The sequence below is a fragment of the Canis lupus genome, chromosome 15 (genome assembly GCF_048164855.1).
Source record: "Canis lupus baileyi chromosome 15, mCanLup2.hap1, whole genome shotgun sequence".
NCBI lineage: Eukaryota > Metazoa > Chordata > Mammalia > Carnivora > Canidae > Canis > Canis lupus.
Window position 1 is genome coordinate 8,378,717 of NC_132852.1, and position 22,523 is coordinate 8,401,239.

General features: G+C 35.4%; 1 long non-coding RNA gene and 1 pseudogene across 1 annotated transcript in view; one reads left to right on the plus strand and one right to left on the minus strand.

Annotated features, from left to right (window-relative positions):
* LOC140604618 (uncharacterized) overlaps positions 1 to 22,523 on the plus strand; it is a 308,727-nt gene that overhangs the window by 15,966 nt on the left and 270,238 nt on the right. The gene's annotated exons all lie outside the window — the stretch shown is intronic.
* On the minus strand, positions 4,080 to 4,482 carry LOC140605455 (small ribosomal subunit protein eS25 pseudogene; annotated as a pseudogene).

Consider the following 22,523-nt stretch of genomic DNA (forward strand, 5'->3'; position numbering starts at 1 on the left):
ATATTAATTCTTCTAACTCATGAGCATAGTATATATTTCTGTTTGTTTGTGTCACTTTCTTTCCTCAGTGTTTCACAGTTTTCAGAGTACAAGTATTTTATCTCCTTGGTTAAGCTTATTCTTAGATATATTTTTTTAAAGATTTTATTTATTTATTCATGAGAGACACAGAAAGAGAGGCAAAGACATAGGCAAAGACATAGAAGAAGTCTCCATGCAGGAAGCCCAGTGTGGGACTCAATCCTGGAGCTCTGGGATCATGTCCTGAGCCAAAGGCAGATGCTCAACTACTGAGTCACCCAGGCATCCCAGATATTTTATTCTTTATGTGCAACTGGAAATGAAATTGTTTTCATAATTTCTCTGCTTCTGTGTTATTAGTGTATAGAAACACAACCAGTGTATGGTTATTAATTTTCTATCCTGCAGTTTCCTGAATTCATTTATCATTTCTTTTTTTTAAAACAAGTCACATTTTTTTTAAAGATTTATTTATTTATTTATGATAGACATAGACAGAGAGAGAGAGAGAGAGAGAGAGAGGGGCAGAGACACAGGAGGAGGGAGAAGCAGGCTCCATGCCGGGAACCTGACATGGAACTTGATCCTGGGACTCCAGGATCATGCCCTGGGCCAAAGGCAGGTGCTAAACTGCTGAGCCACCCAGGGATCCCCTCATTTATCATTTCTAATAGTTTTTTGGTATTGTAAGACTTTCTATACATAATATAGTATCATCTGCAAATAGTGACAGTTTAGATTCTTTACCAATATGGATGCCTCTAATTTCTTAGTCTTGTCTGAATACTGTGGCTAGGACTTCTGGTACTGTGTTGAATAAAAGTGGCAAGAGTGGACATCCTTATCTTGTCTTTCATCTTAAAGAGAAAGCTCTCAGTTTTAAACCATTGAGTATAATGTTAGCTGTGGGTTTTTCATGTATGGTCTTTCCTATGTTGAGATACATTTCCTCTAAGCCCACTTTGTTGAGAGCTTTTACCAGGAACAGATGTTGAGTTTTTTCAAATGCTTTCTCTGCATCTGTTGAGATGATCATATGGTTTTTATCCTCCTTTTGTTCATTTATCATGTTGATTGATATGCAAATAGTGAGGCATCCTCACATATCCAGAATAAATCCCATTTGATCATGGTGGCTGATCTTTTCAATGTATAGTTGAATTCAGTTTGCTAATATTTTGTGAGGATTTTTGCATCTGTATTCCTTAGGGATTTTGGCCTGTGGTTTTCTTTTTTCCTTGTGACGTCTTTGTCTGGTTTTGATATCAGGGTAATTTCAGCTTTGTATAATGAACTTGGAAACTTTCCTTTCTCTTTTATTTATTTATATTTATTTATATTTTGTAATAGTTTTAGGAGACCAGGTATTAATGCTTCTTTAAATATGGTAGAATTCATTTGTAAATCCATATGGTTCTGGACTTCTGCTTTTTAGTAATTTTTAATTACTGATTCAATTTGTTACCAGTAACTAGTCTGTTCAGATTTTTTGTTTCCTCCTGATTCAGTTTTGGAAGACTGTATGTTTCTAAGAATTTATCTATTTCTTCTAGGTTATCCAACTTTTTAGCATATAATTTTTTGTAGTATTCTCTTATAATCCTTTGTATTTCTGTGGTGTCTGTTATTTCTCTTTTGTTTCAGATTTTATTTACTTGAGCCCTTTCTGTCTTTTTGTTGATGAGAGGCTGGAAAAGGGTTTATCAATTTTGTTGAAAGTCTGTTCTGTCTGGCATAAGTATTGCTACCTCAGCTTTTTATTTTCTTTCATTTTCATAGTTAATATTTTTCCATGCCTTCATTTTCAGGCAGCATATAAATGTGTCTTTTTTTTTTATGCATTCCCTATGTCTTTTGATTAGATTATTTAGGCCATTTACATTTAAAGTAATTATTGATAGGTATATACTTGCTGCCATTTTATTCTTTATTTATGCTTGTTTTTCTTGTTCTTACATGTTCCTTTCTTTGTCTTTTGCACTCTTTCTTTGTGTTTGATGGGTTTCTATAAAAACCCATTTTAGTTTTCCTTTTCTTTATTTTTCTGTATATCTATCATAGATTTTGGGTTTGTGGTTATCATGAGGTTCATAGATAATATCCTAGGAATATAGAAATCTGTATTAAGTTGATGGTCATTTAAGTTCAAACACATTTAAAAAAAGGTTTTTAATTTCTGTTTACTCCCTCCTCCACATTTTATATATGATGTAAGAAAATTACTAAGAAAAAGATGTAAAATATGACAATATTATATGTATATATATATATGTTGTCATATTTTACATCTTTTTCTTAGTAATTTTCTTACATCTACGTATGTCCACTTCTTTTCTACTTAAAAAAGTCCCTTTAAAATTTCTTGTAAGGCTGGTTTAGTGTTGATAAATTCCTTGACCACTAAAACTCTAGTGGGCACAGGCTGGTGTGGTCCCTGGGCTCTCCATGCAGTGGATGCCCTGACAGGAAAGCCTAAGCTAAAGTGGGTGCATCTTGGGGCATCCTAGGAGCATTCAGTGAGGGTGTGCCCTGATGGAGCAACTGGAGATGAGATGAGGTGGTATGCCAGCCAGGAGGTTCCTGGGCTCTCTCTGCAGAGGGTGCTCTAGTGGGGTGGCTAGAGCTAAGGCAGGATACAGGCTGGGGTGTTCTGGGATACCCTGCACAAAGTGCACCCTGGCAGGATAACTAAAGCTAAAATGGATGTAGGCCAGTGTGAGTTCTGGGCTCTCTGCACAAACTATGCCCTCATATGACAACTGAAGCTAAAGTGGTGGCAGGCTAGAAGTTCCCAGAGCTCTTCACACTGGGATGACCTGATGGGACAGCTAAAACTGAACTGAGTGAAGCTAGGGTACCCTCAGGCAACTCAGTGCAGGGGATACACTGTCAGAGTAGCTGGATCTGAACCAGGCAGCCAGGATGATTTGTTTAAAGTCCAAATCCTGGAGCCTTCTGTGCTAAGAGTGCCCTAGCTAGCCTACTGAAGTTAAAGTAGTATGGGCCTCGAGTGTTCTAGAGTAGTTTGCACCTATGATATGTCACCCGGGGATGAAGGATGGAACTGTAGTGAGCACAAATGGGTGTTCAGGTGCACACTGCCCCCTAGCCACCTTGGTGGGACTACTAAGGCTGCTGTGGGCTAGGAGCGAGAGCTGACTGAGGCCTCAGGCTGGTTAGGACACCCACACAATGCACTGGTATGTGTTTTCAAGGTGGAAGGGGAGTTGAGACCACCTCTCTTAGGCCTCCCAGGTGGAGAGAATTCTCACATCATCCCTGCCATTTGGTGAAGTTTTAGAGCTGTCTCATTTATATGCTACTTGTTCTTTTAAAGAGGCTTTTTTTTTCTGTGCATAAGGACAGAGGAATATGTTCCCTCAGTACTGTCCCTTCCGACTGTGGCTTGCAGCATTGGGTATGGGGGTTCCCTTTGTTACTGAGTCTCTAAGTCTCCAAGTGTCTGTCTCTCTTGCTATTCTCTTTGCCATTCTATCTTTTGTTATGCAGAAGCTGTTCAGAAGGCCCTCAGTTCTTATTTAAGAAGAATTGCTCTGTAAATAGGTAAAATTTTGTATGTTTTGGGGAGTAGGTGAGTTCAGGGTGTTCTAAGGTCATTATCTTGCTCCCAACCCCAAATTCATTTAGATAGAACAAAAGAGCAAGCAATGGGCAAAAATGAAGGTAGAAAATTCAGGTGTCACAGGCACACATTCTGGGAAAACAAACTATATTCAAATCATTCTAGAATTAAGAAACCTAAATACCCTGTCCAGAAGCAACCTGGGTAAGCTTTGTTTAATTAACATTCTTGAGAAGAATTATTTGTTACATTGGTCTAAGTCATGTATCAACATCTCAAAATAAATTTTGTCTTGAATTGCCCTCTGCAGAAGATAAGAATACCTGGTATCATTGTTTTTAAAGATTGTTTACTCAACTCTCTCTTCATCACCTGAACAGCTAATCAACTTTTTCTTAATTATGGACTCTTGAATTTCTTACTCCTTAACTGCTCCTTCTCTCTAGTTTTTTTAATTTAATAAAGTTTTATTTTCCAAAAAGTGCAGTTGGTGGGATCTTGCTCATGCATCTTCACCAGGAGCTGGGGCATCTCCACCCTTGGTGTTTCTGGTGTAAATTACTTGAGCTCTGTGCTTTGAAACCAGTTTAATAAGTCCTTTACCGAGGAGCTCCTGAAGGGCTGCCCTGTCCAGAAAACCTCAAATCTTCGGTCTCTCAGAGACAACAGCTGGAGTTATAAGCTTAATAGTTGGGAACTTCCTTACAGAGTTTGTCATCTGTTGCTTTATCAAACACCAGATTATTAAACTTGTCCCAAACTTTGCCTTTAGACCACTTCTTCTTTTTGTCCTTGCCTCCAGATTTGTTCACTGGGTCTTTGTCCTTTTTGGCTGTCTTTCTGGCATCTTTCTTCTTCTTGTCATCCTTGGGTGGCATAGCAAAGCTTGGAGAACAACAGCCACCCCTGCAGCCTCGCTAAGATGTCGGACAGAAAAGATGATCCTTCTATATATTTATTGGACCTTTTCTTTTTATCATTTTGGCTTATATCACTTAATTTTACAAATGGAGTGGAAAACTCTTTTTTTCTATTTTCATATCAATCAAAACAATCTTTATTCCTAATGTTATGACACCTATAATAGTATTTAATTTAACTGCATTTTGAGACATTCAAATCTCCCTAGGACAGTGGTTTTCTAAACGTGGTTCCAGCAGCATCAGCAGCACCTGAGAAGTTGTTCAAAAGACAAATTCTCAGGCCCTGCTCTAAGCCTACTAAATCAGAAGCTATGGGAGTGGGGCCTAGCAATCTTTGATTTAACAAGTCCTCCAGGTGATTTTAATGCTAGTGAGGTATGAAAACCACTGCTTTAAAAATTCCAGTGGCCAAGCCAACCCCCAGAACAATGATTTCAGCCTCTCTGAGTGAGACCTAGATATAAGTATTTAAAAAAAAACAAAAAAAAAACTCCCTTGGTGTTTACGGGCATCCTAAGAACCACTACTCGAGGAAAAAACATCTGAGATATTGGGCTTCTAATCTTGAGATGTTTGGGTCTCTTCTTCTTTAATGTCATCTGCATACAGCAGATGACAGGAAATGTTACATATATCAGGGACATGCACTAGCAAGTTTAGACAAAGCTTAGAAGAAACATATATTCTGAACTTAAGGTAATGTTTTTTAATGACCAAACTTGGGATCAGTACCTTCTATCAGATCACTTCTGCTTATTCTCAATATCTGAATCAGTCCTCATATTCTTCCTTCTGCTTCTCTGATTTCCTCTCTTCTTTAAATCCACATGAATTCTATGAAGGTTCCAAGTCATCTTTTTACCCATAAGCTTTGCTTTATCAATTTCTTCATCCATACCATTGATCGTTCAGAAAACCCCTATTTGCTTATGTATATCTTTTGTTTAAATCCCATCAACAGCTCTTTATAACCTACAAGGTAAAATACATGTATGTTTGCATGATTATTTTCATCCTCGATGCTCTCCCCAGCATGCTCTGTCTTCTAATAGTATAAAATCACTTGGAATTCCATGAATAAGCTTTGCCTTTGTTAATGCCTAGCACATTTTAAAGTCCAAATAAGTGTTTTTTTAGTGAATAAATAGAACTATTATTTAGTGTGTTAAAATATAAAGAGTAGGGATTTCAGCTTCTGCTGATGCTAGAATGGCTTAGTCCAACTAAGCCAGTTGCAGGTAACAGTTATAAGATCTCTTCCATACCCTAACTCCCTCAAAACCTCCAACTATTTGAAGTCAGTGAGAGAGTTGCCAGAATCAGACAGAAAATGGAGGAGTATGTACTCTTGAAAAACAAACTGAAGTAGACCAATACTATAAGAGATACTGATAGAAGCCTGTCAGGCTAGAAGGAAACTACACAACAGATAGAAAATTGGATCTATATGAAGGAATGAAGATCACTGGACATATAAATATGTAGTCAAGCATTTAAAAATCTAAATATATAAATACACAAACACACATAATTTATTTTCTTAATTTCTTTAACAAAGTAATAATTGTAACATATTGAGGGATTTATAATGTGAGTAGTTGTAGCATATGTAACAATAAGAGCACAAAGAACAAATGTAAATATAACTATACGGTAGCAAGTTTATTTTATGTGAAATAGTGCAGAATTAACATTAAGTAGACTATGTTCATTTAAATATGCATATTATAAACTTTAAATTTACCACTTTAAAAATAGCACAAATCACTGAAATGCTAATAGAGGAATCAAAGTAAAATTCTAAAAAAAAATTTGAATTTCCCATTAAAAAAACAGAAAATGAGAAAAATAAAAATAAAAAAATAAAAAAACAAAATGAGGAACAAAGGAGTAAAAAAAAAAAACAAAACAAAACAAAACAAAAAAAAAACAAAACCCATTAAGAACAAATATAAACAAATAGTAAAATGGCAGACCAAAATGAAATCTTATTAATTACATTAAATATAAATGCCTAAATTCTATAAATAAAAGCCAAAGATTTTTAAATCAATTAATGAAGGAAGACCCAAGTATATAGTCTATAAGAGATATACATTAATTACCAAAAAAATAAGCAGGTTGAAAGTTAGAATTAAAAAAAAAAGATATGCTATGCAGATTGTAATAATAAAAAGCTGGAATGGCTGTTTTATATGTTAGGGGAAAATCAACTTCCAGACAGCAAATTATACCAAATGCAAAGAGGGCAATTGAAAATGATAAAAGTATTAGTGCATCAGGAAAACATAAAAATTGTAACTATGTAAGATCCTAGTAACAGAGCTTCAAAATACATGAAAGAAAAACTGAGAGAACAAAATAAAAATAGACAAAGCCACAAGTATTATAGGAGACCTCAACACCACCTTTTCAACAGAACACATAGACAAAAATAATCAGTAGTGATGTACAAGATGTGAATGACACCATTAATCATGTTGGCCTCAAAGATGCTATGAATCATGTTGGCCTATATATAACAATATAGCCAACAATTGCAGAATAGACATTCTTTTCAAATGAATGTGGAACATTCACCCAAATAGACCATATCCTGGGCCATAGAAATGTGTCAATGCACAAATTTGAAAAGATTGAAATATTGTAGGATATGTTCTTTGACCATGATGAAAGAGATTAGAAATAATTAACAATCCATATTTTTAAAAAGTAGAAAAGCCCAAAATATTTAGAAATTTAAAAAATGCATTTTAGAATGACTCATAGGTCAAAAAGAAATTAAAGGAGTAATTAGGAATTGATTTGTAAATAGGAGAATGAACAAATTATAGTGTATTCATACAATGGAATTCTACTTAGCAGTAAAATGAACTCCTGAACAACATGAATGATTGCCTCAGGCATCCTTTGAAGAAAAGAAGCTGGTATAAATATTTTGAAAAAATAAATTCTATGATTATATGAAATTCTGCAACAGGAAAAACTACTTTAAGGAGCGAAATCAGAACAGTGACCTTAGGGGTGAGGGATTGTAATTGTGAAGAGAAACAAGGACAATTTCTGGGAGATGGAAATGTTCTATATCATGAATAGTTTGGGTTATATAGCTGTATCCATTTGTCAGAGTTTTTTCACTGATATTTCAATGCCTTTAGTGTATGAAACATACGTCAAATGAAGACCCATAATAATAATAGTAATAATCATTATTTTTACCCATAAAATAGTTGTCATTACCATTATTATTGTTAATATTATTGAGTGGGAAATTAGTCAAAAGTATAGATATATCATAATGGCAGAATGTTTATAATTATTGAAATTGTGTGATGGTTGGTAGAGATTCTTTATATTTTTATGCTTACTTCATATATATACAGCATTTTCTATGATTAAAAGAGAAGAGAACACAAAAGTAGTGACCATCTCAGATATTCTTTTTAACACCATTCAATAACTTATATAACCTGAGAAAGGTATTCTCAAAATTAATGCAAGGAAACATTAATGGCCTTTTTCCTCTAAATTTATTCTGTGGTCTAGGTATTTTATAAGGAAGCTTTTTTTTTTCTTATGAATTAAAAATCTTGATGATAACAACAAAAAAATTATTAATCTAAGGCTTCACCATTCAAAATTCATTTGTTAAGATATCACAGAAAAGACAGCATCCAAAAAAAAAAAAAAAAGACAGCATCCACATTATATACAAATCCACTTGTGCTTCACTCAATATTTCATGAGGCTAATCTGACCCTTGGGAAAGTTCTGAAATAAACTGTTTTTATTACATTTTTTTTCTCATTTTACAGAGGCTATAGTATATGATGCAGAAATATGGCCATTGTGAATGGCTATGTCTAGAATTATTAAATTTATCTCTATTGCTCAAGCCCTCTGGGTGCTTCATTTTATTATAAAAGCAAATTATATTATGCTGACTTTGTTGTTCCTCACAATTCATAATGATTGTTGCCCAGTGTATAATTTTATTAAAGATGATGTCAAATTGAATCTATAATTCCAGTTTGCAGAATTTAAGAGTGCTTTATGGTTTTTGACTTTCAGTTGTTCTTATACTTCAGCCACATCACTGCTTGATACCTTATAACTAAGGACTAAATTGTAAAGTTACCTACCAATGACTCACCTTCAATAAAATAGCAGAAGGACAATATACAGTCAAAAAATAAATTGGCATATAACAGAACCAGAAAAAAATAATGGATTGTCATTTCTGCAATATATGGGGAGTCATGATCATCATTTGTGACTTCCTCCCTGTCTCTGCATTTCATGTTTGCTTTGTCTTTAGGTAGCAACCCAGCTGGTCAGGATTCATTACCAGATGGTATAACTTAAACCTTCACACCCGCAACAAATTCTGAGCATTTTTGTGTCATGCCCATATAGGGTAGCACTTGTCAAGAACTTTCTTTTCTTAAAGACTTTAAGTTTTATAACATTTTAGGCTTACAATAAAATTAAGAGGAAGGTACAGGGATGTCCCCAAACCCCCTGCCCCATATATGCATAGTTCCCTATTATCAATATCAGTCATCAGAATGGTACACTTTTTACCAAGTATAAATCTCCATTGACACTTCATAATCACTCAAAGTCCATAGTTTACATTAGGGTTTCTCCTTGATTGTGTATTTAGGGGTTTGGACAAATGCATGATGACATACATTTATCATTATATCATACAGAGTATTTTCACTGACTTAAAAATCCTCTATGCTTTGCCTGCTCATCCTCCCCTTTTCCCAACCTCTGTCAGCCACTCATCTTTTTAGTGTCTACATAGTTTTACTTTTTCCAGAATGTCATTTAGTTGGAAGCATATGATACTAATGACTAACTTTTTTCACTTAGTAGTATGCATTTAAGTTACTTCCATGACTTCATGGTTTGATAGCTTATTTCTTTTTAGCACTGAATAATATTCTATTGTCTGGGTATGCTGCACTTTATCCATTCACCTACTGAAAGACATTTTGGTTGCCTCCAAATTTTGGCAATTATAAATCAAGCTACTATAAACATCTGTGTGCAGGTTTTTGTGTGGGATTAAGTTTTCAGCCCCACTGGGTAAATACCAGGGAATGCAATTGCTGGATCTTAGGGTAAAATTATGTTCCAATGAACTCCTTACCACTAGATAAGGTACTACTAGGAGGTGTCCTAGAACCTCACTCACTATTCAAAGGGTGGTCCTTCAACCAACAGCCTGAGCATCACCTACGAGCTGGTTAGAAATTTGGATTCCATTATCCTACCCTAGTCTCAATTTAGATCTGTGTTTTAACCAGATTATCCCAGTGACTCATGCCACGTGGATTGTTTATTAAACATTGCTCCTAGAGAATACTTTGGATCCTTGATGCATAATTTACTGTCTGTCTTACACAGCAGCAACCATAATCCTCTCCTGAGTCCTTATATGTTCTAACCAACGTGGTATCTCCCAAGGGTCACATTGACTTGATATTTCTGAGCCAGTTGAGTCCAAGATGGGAATTAGAGGTGCTTCCTGTCAGAGGCACAGGAGTAGCTCTCTAGATGGAGAGAATTGAAGGGCTGATAAACCCTCAAACATCCCCATAGCTACCTAGTATATGAATTTGGCATCTCTTTTGTATAAGGCAGTGGTGTCGAAACTACTATATATATTGCTGGCATACTCCTAATGCTCAGCAGCAGCCACTGTGGAGGGTCAAAGGCAGAGATAAGGCAGGCTAGACTCCAGCTGTCCAATATGTCAACCTGGGCAGCTCCTTTTGTGTCCATTTGATATATTAGAGTTCCACTTAAGCTTCCTTTTTGGAAAAAAAAAAATCCAAATAACAGTTTCTGCTAAAAAAAAAAAAAAAAAAAAGTAAAAGGTTAAAAATCTCTGGCTTCCATATGACCAGAAGCCATTAAGTTACACACGGTTCTCAGGAGAGGTAACAGAGTAACCCCTTATCTCATACCACTTCCGGGAAATATCCAGTTTATCAGGTGAGTTACTTAGATCGATTTGCTGAAAAGTTAGTCTAGAAAGTTAATTTTTAGTTCTGGCTTTGGCAATACATATACTAGAAAGTTAATTTTTAATGGGAAAATACGTGAAAGACTGATTCAACTTTAATATGTAAGAGGGAAAGCTGGACAATTATTTGTGGTGCTGGGTAAGAGTAAGAAAAGATAGGTTAAGAAAAGTTGGACTGTGTGTTTGTATACATGAATATAGATACAGATTTTTTTAAAACTAAATTCTCACTTGGACTCCATAAACAATTATTACCTAATTTATTTTTTTTAAGATTTTATTTATTTATTTTACAGAGAGAGAGAGAGCAAGCACCAGCAGGGGAAGGGGCAGGGGGAGAGGGAAAAGCAGACTCCCCACTGAGCAGGGAGCCCTATGAGGGGCTTGATCCCAGGACCCTGGGATCATGACCTGAGCTGAAGGCAGACACTTAACCAACTGAGCCACCTAGGCACTCCTCACTTGTTCTTTTTAAAGAACCACAGTGCAATTTTTTTTTTTCAGGTTCACTATTAGGAAATTACATAGTGTGCCAAAGTAACTGGTTTATTCTTCTCTCATGATCCCTATGACTACTTCCTGATATCGTGTTTCCTCTTTTCTCTGTTGGCTATTAAAGCTCATTGCCAAATATTTGGCCTACCTCTCGCAATGATGAAATTATGTGCTATTGTGAAGTTTTTCCTTAGCTTCAGATTGTTTTACTACCACTGTTTTCTCTTTGGCCCCTGATTCTCCTTGGCCTGCTCTTAAATTGATGCTGTGTATTACTTTGCATTCTTAGCATGCCTTGTTTTATCAGTATCCATTTCTAAAGGTTAATTATGTCACCACATAATTGAGAGAAAGGTGACTGCTTCAAAAATACGTTCTTTGAATTTATTATTTTTAGAAACCATACTTTGTTTTTAATATGGAAAAAGATATGCCAAGAGAAAACAAGTTTGAGTAATTGGGAAAGGAGCCGTGTCCTATCCTTCATGAATGCAAGCCATGAGTGGTCATTGTGGGAGTGGTTTTTAAACACTGGTTGTGTTAGAGGTTGCAGCTTAAGATTAGCTAGTGTCCCAAACCAGACACACATGAATTCTATTACATCAGATAAATTAGGGGACATATACATAGTTATTTTTAAAATTGTTATATGTTATTTTAAAAATTGTTTAATTAATCCAATTAATATATAAAATTACCTGTTATATGATCTGTGACCCAGCTTGACATTTCTTCTCAGGTATGAAAGAATCTAAGAAGGAACTTACTGGGGACAAAGGAAAGGAATGGGGGTCAGTAGAAGAGTGTGAATTGTAGTTTCACCATCAGATTTTATAATCCCACAGCAACCTAAATCCAGAACCTGGGAAGAAAAGAAACTCATTCCCAATATTTTGTCCTAACCACTATGCACCTGCTTTTTAATAACTTCATGTTTTCTTACTATATCATATGGCTGCGTACCAAAATCTTACCAACAATAAACTAGCTCTGTACTTTTCATATGTCAGCACTCAGTTGGAAAAAAGTATAATGATTCGTGAAATTATTTAAACTTCTTGATCATCCTTGTCCACAAAAATACGTCAGCCACAGATGTGAGCCACAAAGGTGAGGTTAGATTTTCCTGTAGCCATCTTATAAAAAAAAAAAGTAAAAGAACCAGGTGAAATTTATTCAAATATATTTTATGTTAACTAGTATATATAAAATATTCTTATTTTATTTTAGATATACTTATTCTAACCTGAAATTAATATAAAGTTGTTAATTGGATGCTTATTTTACAGCATTTTTATTGTATGAGGTCTTCAGTAGCTGGTGTGTATTTTACAGTCACAGCACATTTCAATTTGGTCTAGCTATAATTCAAGTATTTGGTAGCTACGTGAAGCTAGTGGCTACTATGCCAGATAGCATAGTTCTGGACCATTACTCTTATGCCTAGTGGTAAATCCCACACCATCCAGCATTATTTCTTTTGCTCACTGCCATATACAATTTCCTAAGGAGGTACACGTTAATTAATGATTTGCATGCCCAAGTCAGTTTCATCCTTCATACTGACTCTGGATTAACTACATGACTTCCATGTTTGTAGTTCCTTGGTCTCTTCAAATCAAAGGAATTTCATCTCCCTTCGGCTTCCATTACTGTCTCTTAGAACCACACCAAGCACTTTGCGTTCAAGTGAAACCATGGTAGCTTTGAAGTCTTACACTTCTGCTATGTTTCTCCCAGCCCAGAGCCTCCATCCTTTCCACTTGACCAGTCCTTCATCTTTGCTCTTTGGCCACACTGAGAGCGCAGCTTCCTGGAGGCTGAATTATATGGCTAACACTCCCAAATAAGTGAGATTATCCAAGGAAGTGAAATCATATTACTTTAATTAGTGAAAGAAATTTGATTTTTAGGGACTTTACTTGTTGAAGCATGGGTTATGAACATATTCTCATATTACAGGTTTCATTATTATGTGGGGCCATGATGTTTATTATGAATTTATCCAAGAGAGAACATGCCTGACTTAGTAGAACATGCTAAAGAAATATACCAGATGATTTATCTTACATATCTGGGCAAATTGAAGCCAAATTTGAATTGACAAATATAATTAATAATAAAGTCTATATCAAGTTTAAGAACAGATTTATTTATGATTATTTATATAGGTATAGAAAATTCAAAAAATTTATTTATCTACAATGTTCTTTAACATGCCATTGATTAAAATTTATACAGTCTGTGCTTGGAAATTGCACACTATATAGTCTGTAAGTGGACAAGATTTTTCTATTAAAAAGATTGAGTATAAGTTTGACATTGGTCTTCCTTATTGATTCAAATAAATATTCCAAAAGTGAGATGGGGGTATTATCTGAAGGAAAATGAATTTAAACTAAAGGATCTACTACACCTTATCTTTTAAAGCAACCATTGGAACTGCTAAAGGAGTAATTGCATTAATGTTGATGCTAAATGTTCCTTTAACTGTTTGGAAGGATTTTATCTGCCATTAATATTCATACCATGTGATAATTCAAGCAGCAAAATATGTGAACGTGATGTTCCTGCCTTCTACAGAGCTATTATTTTTTGCTTTTCACATTTATGTACACTGAGGAAATGGATAGAATCACCTGCAGTTAATCAAAAGGGTGAATTTTATCTAATATATCTAGGAAAAAATTTAGGGCATTTCCCCTGAACCACTATTAAGTTGTAGTAGGGGTGCTGAACCTGCTAGTGACATTCACATTAGGTCACTTCCCATATGTACAGCAATACAATGGAACCATAAGACAAGGAAAGAGCAGAAATCCCTGTGGTCCTTGCTTCTAGAGTTTGTAAAAGGAAAGAAAGGTTCGAATTCTCTAAAATCGTCAGCACTAAAACATAGCTCAATTCTCCCTAGCAAAGATCAAGTAAGGAAGGCTAATCTTGTTTTCTAGACACTTCACTCTTTTTCCTGGGCATCTTTACTTTCTGCTTGGCCTGAAAGTCTCTTAAAGAGAAAATCACATTTTGAAATGACTTTTTAGTAATACAAACATAATAGTTCCGAATACATCAGTGTCATAGTAATTGTGTTCAGAAGTTAAGATAAGCTGAACACTACAAAGCACTCACTGAATATCTTTCCCCCAAGTGGCATTAATACCCATAAAACACGCAATTTTAGTGACAAATTCACTGATATTTTATCTATAGGAACTATCACAAGACAGCCATGTTAAATGGGAATATGAAAAGATGTTTCAAGAATAAAATTAGGAAATATAATCCTTTCTTAAATATTTATGGGCATTAGAGATATTCCATGAAAATTTAGATTTGGCTCACTTTTGCTTATAGTTAAATATCAGCTCAATGGGATAAGCATTTCATTACTGAATGGTGGATTTTCTGATCATGGATTAAGATGGTTTCTGCCTCCCCAGCTGCCAGGTACATGCCACCACATAAGATTCTTTATAAGTCAACAAGCCAACCTGGAACTCACAATTCATTGAGCACATTTTCCTCTCTGAATTGGGTATCATTTCCAAAGCTATTATGACAAACTCCATCTGTATCTTAAAGTTCAATGATAAAGTGCCATCAATTTGAGAGACTATGAAGACCTATTTTATCAAAGATCAGAGGCTTTGGATTAAACATGCCTGAAGTCAAATCAGAGCTCTGCCTGTCACTGTTTCTGTCAATTTAAGGGTGTTGTTTTTTTCTCTTTAGGAAGTAGGGGGAAAAGCACTAAGCTTTGAGGCTACTTTAAATGACCACTACTGTGGACTGAATGTCTGTGTCAGGCATATGTTGAAAGTCATATGTTGAAATTCTAATCCCGAAGGTGATGATAATAGGAGATGGGGCCTTTGATTAGAGTTCTTATAAGAGAGATCACACAGAGATCCCTGGCCTCTTCTGCTAGGAAACAGGAGAGCACCATCTGTAAGGCTGTCCCTCACTGGACATTGAATGTGCTCTCACTTTGATTCAGGACTTGCCTCTAGAATGGTGAAAAATAAATGTTGGTTGTTTATAAACTACATAGTCTATGGCATTTTGTTACAGGAGTCTAATAGGTGTAAGACAACCACCGGTAACATTTCTTCAGATTGCAGTCAAGGTGCTTTTTAAAAATGAAAATGAGCTTGGGGGGCACCTGGGTGGCTCAGTCGGTTAAACTTCTGCCTTCAGCTCAGGTCATGATCCCAGGGTCCTGGGATCAAGCTCCATACCCAGCTCCCTGCTCAGTGGAGAGCCTGTTTAACCCTCTCCCCACCCCTACCCTGCTTGTTCTCTCTCTGCCTCTCAAATGAATAAATAAAATCTTAAGAAAAAGAAAAGAAAATGATACTGGTATTGGCTTGTTTAAAACACATCAGCCAGTTCCCATCACACTTACATAAATGTCTAAACTTCCCTGGATCCCCAGAGCCCTCTGATCTTATCTGGTAACTTCTAAATTCCTTGCCTACTGTGTACCTCATCAGTGGTCGTGCCCAGACTTCTTACCTCGTGTCGCCATCCATCAGGCAGCAGAAAGGCCACACTTGGCCTGGGCTGATTGAGGAGCACTTATTACCAGTCCCTACATGTCTGATGCTTTCTTAGGTTCCACTTTGCTAATCCTCCTGGTGGACTTTCTGGGTCACCGCAGCCAAAGGAAACCTGGATAGTCCACCACAACACTGACTGCCACTGCCTAGTTCAAATTCAGTTTCAATTATATGATTAACACAAAAATTATCTGCAGTCCCTCTCCACTAAAATATAAGCTACACGAGAGCAAGGTCTTTTTTAATCAATTGGCATAGGCATAGAGCCTAATGGTACTGGTGCAAGATTAGTCCTAAATAAAGGTAAATTCTTTCCCCTCATATCATTGAATAAATATCTACTGTGAACAAAATAGTGTTAGTTAAGGGAACTAAAAACTCTACCATAAAGTCTCTGCCTTCAGAAATTTGCAATGTAACAAGAAAGTCAACAACAAAAATAACAACAGTATAAAAATTTACATGAGAAGTTGAATTTTAAAATAGAATTTTGATAGATGCCTTGAAATCAAAGGAAATGGGTAGAACGTAATGTTGTAGGAGCACATAATCGGGAGCTGAGAGACTCCAAAAAAAAAAAAAAAAAAGGTTCGTAAGGCAAGATTTGAGTTAAGTTTTAAGCATAAGTAGACCAAAAAAGTAAGATGAGCTTGAAAAATCGTAATGCAGTAAATTATCATAAGCAACAAATTCAGTATTGCACCATCTATTTATGTATCTATCTATTTTTGTGTTTGACAATATTTGGAGAGCCAACTGTTGTCAAGAGGCTGGGAAATATAGTCTTTATTTGGGTGCATGACTAATTCAAATAAAACTATGGTTTTGTTACTCAGGAAAAAGGAATTACAAGGACTAGGCCAGGTAACTAACATTTTTCTGCTACTGCAGCACCCTATTTTGCAGATAATTAGCTAGAGACACATGTAAATAACTTATCTAAGGTCTTCCATTTAATAAGTAGTTTATTCGAAGAATATCTCCTTCTTAAATGGCATTAGATTTGTCAATGTTATCTAAGGTAATACCTATATATAGTATTGTATGTTGATTCAGCTAATAAAAATATAGGGAAGGTCTAGGTGTAGTAACTACCTTGAACTTTTAGAAACAATTTAAAGTCATTTAGAGAAATAAAATCTTTCAGAATTAGATGTACTTTATTCATATAAGTTAATTAGAATATGGGTGGCTCAGCTGGCTCAGTGGTTTAGCGCCGCCTTTAGGGCATGATCCTGGAGACCCAGGATCGAGTCCCATGTTGGACTCCCTGCATGTGAGCCTGCTTCTCTCTCTGCCTGTGTCTCTGCTTCTCTCTCTCTCTCTCTCTGTGTCTCTCATGATAAATAAATAAAATCTTTAAAAAATAAAAAAGGAAAAAAATTAGAATAATATAAAGTACATGATAGAAGTGTACATTCATACACTTATATAAAGGAGGTAAAGGAGCATCTGAGTGGCTCAGCTGGTTAAGCAGCTGACTCTTGATTTTGGCTCAGGTCATGATCTCAGGGTTGTAATATAGAACCTCAAGTCTGGCTCTGCACTCAGTGCAGAGTCTGCTTGATGTTCTCGCTCTTCCTCTCCATCTGTCCCTCCCCACAATCATGCTCACTCTCTCTCCCTCTAAAATAAGTAAAATCTTTTTTAAAAAATAAAGAAGGAAAATAATTTAGGGACTTAACTTTGCTCTGGAGAGATGTATTTAGATAGATTAAAGGTCTAGGGTGGGATTCTAACATAGAATTGGCAAAATTGCTGAGTAAGAGAATGAATTCACAGAACACTATTCTCTCTTCCTTCTATAATGCTATATAAGGTTTACCTTTCTATTTGTGAAAACAAATAAACAAAACAACCCCCCCAAAACATTAGAATGTTAGCCAAACAAATAAATAAAAACCTTAATAGCTCACAGAAACATTTGATTGGTTCAGACATGTGTAGAGATTTTGCTTAGAGGATGCCAGAGAAAATGATGGAGTAAGGAATTCAAAAGTCCATCCTTCCATAAAAGCAACAAATATCCTGGCAAAAACTATGAGAATCAACATTCTCAGTAATCTGGAATCTAACCAATAGCTTGCAGCAACCAGTGGAATGCTTAATTCAGAAAAAAAAAATGGCTGTAAGAACACAGAGCATTGTGGTGTTTTAACTTACCCTGGTCCCATCCCCTACTCAACACCTTGGCAGTGGCCTTGAAGATAACAACCCCCATTTCCAGTACAAATTCCAATGCTGGAGAGAGAAAAATGGATCTCATTTGTAAAGAATTGTTTGTTTTGACTTGTATGATAGCTCCCTAGAGGTCTGGCTGAAAGGTCAGTGTTTGTCAAAAATATTTGTAGGCAAATATATTAGTTATTGCTGCTTGGGGCAGTGCATGAAATTTGGGGCCAAAAAAGACCAACAAAAGAATTTTGGAAGAAAGTCTGAGGAAGAGATGCTTTGGGGAATAAGGACTTTAAAAAAGCTTTGACATATTCCTGGGAACCTACAAGGCCATGCACATGTTCAAGAAAGACCTGAGAAGCACTAAGCTCTCATTTCTGGCTGACCTTCAAGTTCTATACAAGCAAGATGTGAAAGCTAAGGCCGAATTCAGATTGCCTAGCTGAGTGTTAAAGGTATGTCCCAACACACACACAGTGGATCTGGAAATACTGTCCTATCACTAGCTGACTACTAAACTAAAGAAGAGAGATTTCAGGGTAAAACATGACAAAGAATACAAACTACAAAATTAGTTCAGAAAAAAAATAACTAAACAAACAAAAAAACAACTACAAAAGCAGAAGACAAATGGGAGGAGAATTGGATTTTCAAAGTTGCCACATAATATTTTAAATGTCCAGTTTTCAAAAAAGACAATTATGAAGCATATAAAGAAACAATAAGAAATGTCCAATAGACAGAAAAAGGGAAAGGAATAGAAATTGTCTTTGAGGAAGCCCAGATATTGAACTTAATACATAAAGACTTTGTCATCTAATTTAAATTTGTTCAAATAGATAAAGGAAACCATGGCCAGAAAACTAAAGGAGATCATGAATGTGTTTCACTAAATAGAGAATATCAATGAAGAGATATAAATTATAAGAAGGAACTAAATTGAAAATCTGGAATTGAAAAGTACAATAATTAGAAATGAAAAATTTACTAGAAGGGCTCAGTAACAGAAGTGAACAGGCAGAGGAAAGAATTAGTGTACTTAAGGATTTGTCAGTTGAGGTTATCCAGTCTGAGTAATAGAAGTAAAAAAAAAGTGATGAAAAAAGAACAGAGCTTAAGTGAGATACCATCAAACATATCAAATGGATATAATGAGTCTTAGAAGAAGAAAAGTGAAAAAAGAAGAATGGAATGAATATTTGAAGTAATAGTGGGAAACAGACATATCATACTCAAACTGTTGAGAAGCAAATACAAAGAATCTTGAAAATAGTAAGAGAGAAGCAGCTTGTAACATGCAAGGGAGTCCTCAGTAAGAGAATAATATCTGGTTTTTCTCAGAAATCATGGATTCTAGGAGACAGTAGGGTGATATATATAAAGCTCTGGGGGAAAATAGCAACAACTTTCTTTTTTTAAAGATTTTATTTATTCATGATAGACAGAGAGAAAGAGAGAGAGAGAGAGAGAGAGGCAGAGACACAGGCAGAGGGAGAAGCAGGCTCCATGCCGGGATCCCGACATGGGACTCAATCCCGGGACTTCAGGATCACGCCCTGGGCCAAAGGCAGGTGCTAAACTGCTGAGCCACCCAGGGATCCCCAATAGCAACAGCTTTCAACCAAGAATTCTACATTTGATAAAACTGTACTTCAAAATTGAAGGAGAAATTAAGACATTTCTATAGAAAACAATAACAAAATGATAGTCATTGCTAGTATATTTGTTCTATAAAAGGTGCTAGAAGCACAAAAAAGTGCTAAGTGCTACCCTTACCTTCAGGGTAAAATGGAAGGAGCTACACAATAACTTGAATCCATGTGAAGAAATGGTGAACAGCAGAGAGGGTAAATACACAGGTAAACATTAAAGTCAGTATTTGGGTAGCCCGGGTGGCTCAGCCATTTAGCGCCACTTTCAAGTCCAAAGCCTGATCCTGGAGACCTGGATTGAGTACCATGATGGGCTCCCTGCATGGAATCTGCTTCTCCATCTGCCTCTCTCTCTCTCAGTGTCTCTCATGAATAAATAAATAAAATCTTAAAAAAAAATAGTCAGTATTCATATATTTTGGGTTTATAACATTTATTTTCTATTATCTAATTTAAAACTAACTGCATAAAACAATAATGATAAATTTATATTAATCGACTCACTCTATGTTTAAAGACATAGTTTATGATAATAATATAAAAGGTGAGATCAAGCTACATATACCAAGTTTTAAAACTGCTGAAAATGAGTTGGTTTCATCCAAGATAGATAATTATAAATTAAAATGGTAATCGTAATCTACAGGTTAACCTCTAGGAAAATAACTCACGAATATAGAGTAAAAGACAAAGGAATTAAAAAGGTACATAGAAAAATATCTGTTTAATGCAAAGAAAGCAGTAATGGAAGAATTGAAGTACAAAAAAGATACAAGACATAGAAAATAAGTTGCAAAATGGCAGAAATAAATCTTCCTTTATCAATAATTACATTAACTGTAAATGGATTAAAATCTATTAAAAAGCAACTAAAATTGGCAAAATGGATAAATAAAAATATCCAACCTATGATATCAATGAGAGACTCATGTTCAGTTTATAGACTCAAATATATGGTAAATGAAAGTATAAAAAGGATATTCTGAGTTAGTAACTGGCAAAAAGAGTTGGAGTAGCTAGTTATTAGATAAAACAGACTTAAAGACAAAAATTCTTATAAGACACAATGATAAAAGGGCACTCCATCAATAAGATGGAAAACAGAGGCCCAAATACAAAAGCAAAAGCTGACAGTGATAGAAATAGTTGAATAATACTACTCCAGTACTCCTTTTAAATAATGAATAGAACAACTAGAGATTGACAAGGAAATAGAAGCTCAAAAACACTACAAACAAAACCTGACAGACATTAATGGAGTACAATAGCACTACAAGGAGAGCACACATCCTGCCTAAGTGCACATAGAATGTCCTCTTGGATACTCCATACATTACACCACAAAACAAGTCTCAGACATTTAAAATGGTTATAATCAGGGCAGCCTGGGTGGCTCAGCGTTTTAGCGCTGCTTTCAGCCCAGGGCCTGATCCTGGAGACCATGGATCGAGTCCCATGTTGGGCTCCTGAATAGAGCCTGCTTCTCCCTTTGCCTGTGTCTCTGCCTCTCTCTCTCTCTCATAAATAAATACAATCTTTAAAAAAAATAAAATGGTTATAATCATGCAAAGTATGTTCTTTGACCATAGTGAAATGAAATTAGAACTCAATTACAGAATGAAATTTGGAAAATACTCAAATATTTGAAAATTAAACAATGCACTCCTAAGTGACCAATGACTCAAAGAAGAAATCACAAGAGATTTGAAAAAACACTGTTCCTAGAGAGACAGAAATCACAATTTATCAAAACTTATATTATAAAAGAGATACTAATTCAATATCCAAATCTTCTACCTTGAGAAACTAGAAAAAGGAGAGCAAATAAAACCTACAACAAGTAGAAGACAGGGAATAGAAAACATTAGAATAGAGATAAATGATTTCAGTAATAGAAAATCAATAGACAAAACCACCAAAATCAGCAAAGCTGGTCCTTTCAAAAGATCAACAAAATTGAGAAACTTTAGCTAGAAACAAAAAGAGAGTCATGTGACTGCAAATTATTTTTTTAAATTTTGTTTATTTATTTATTCATGAAAGACACAGATAGAGAGGCAGAGACAGGCAGAGGGAGAAGCAGGCTGCCTTTGGGGAGCTTGTGCTACTTGATCCCAGGATCCCTTGATCACACCCTGAGCCAAAGGCAGACGCTCAATCACTGAGTCACCCAGGCATCCCATGACTGCAAATTATTAAATTTAGGAAAGATATTGAAGCCAGACAAGACATCATAAGAAAAGAAAATGCCTACCAATATCTCATGAATATAATTGCACAGATCTTCAACAAAATACTAGCAAACTGAATCCAGTAGCATATTGAAAGAATTGTACATTATGACCAAGTGTTATTTATCTCCTGAATTCAAGAGATGTTCAACTTAAGAAAATCAGTCAGTGGTGGTATGCCATATTAGTAGCATGAAGGGGAAAACACATCATTATCTCATTAACACAGAGACAAAGAGGATTGACAAAATTTCGTGTTCTTTCATGATAAAAACACTCCACGAAGAAGAAATAAAAGGAAGCTTTCTCAACCTTTTAAACAGAATCCATGAAAGGCCCACAGCCCAAAAACATAATGGTGACACTGAAAATTTTTCCCCATGGTCAAGAGTAAGGCAATGATATCTATGTGTAAAAGAATGAATTTTCTGCCCTACCTCACACCATATACAAAGATTAACACAAAGTGTTTAGAAGACCTAAATGTATGAGCTAAAACCAAGAAAACTCATAGAAGAAAACATAATTATAAATCTTTATCACTTTAGATTAGGCATTGGTTTCATAAATAGAACAACAAAAAACGTGCAACAAAAGGAAAAGTAAATAAATCAGACTTCATTAAAGTTAAAAAAAAAAAAAAGGTTTGTGCGTAAAAGGACATCACTAAGGAAGTGAAAGGACTACCCCTACAATGAGAGAAGGTATCTGCAAATCTTGTATCTTCTAAGGGTTTAGTATCCAGAAAAATATAAAGAATTCTTACAACTCAGCAAACAAAAGACAAACCAATTAAAAATGAGCAAAGGACTTGAACAGATATTTCTCCTAAGGACCAATAGTA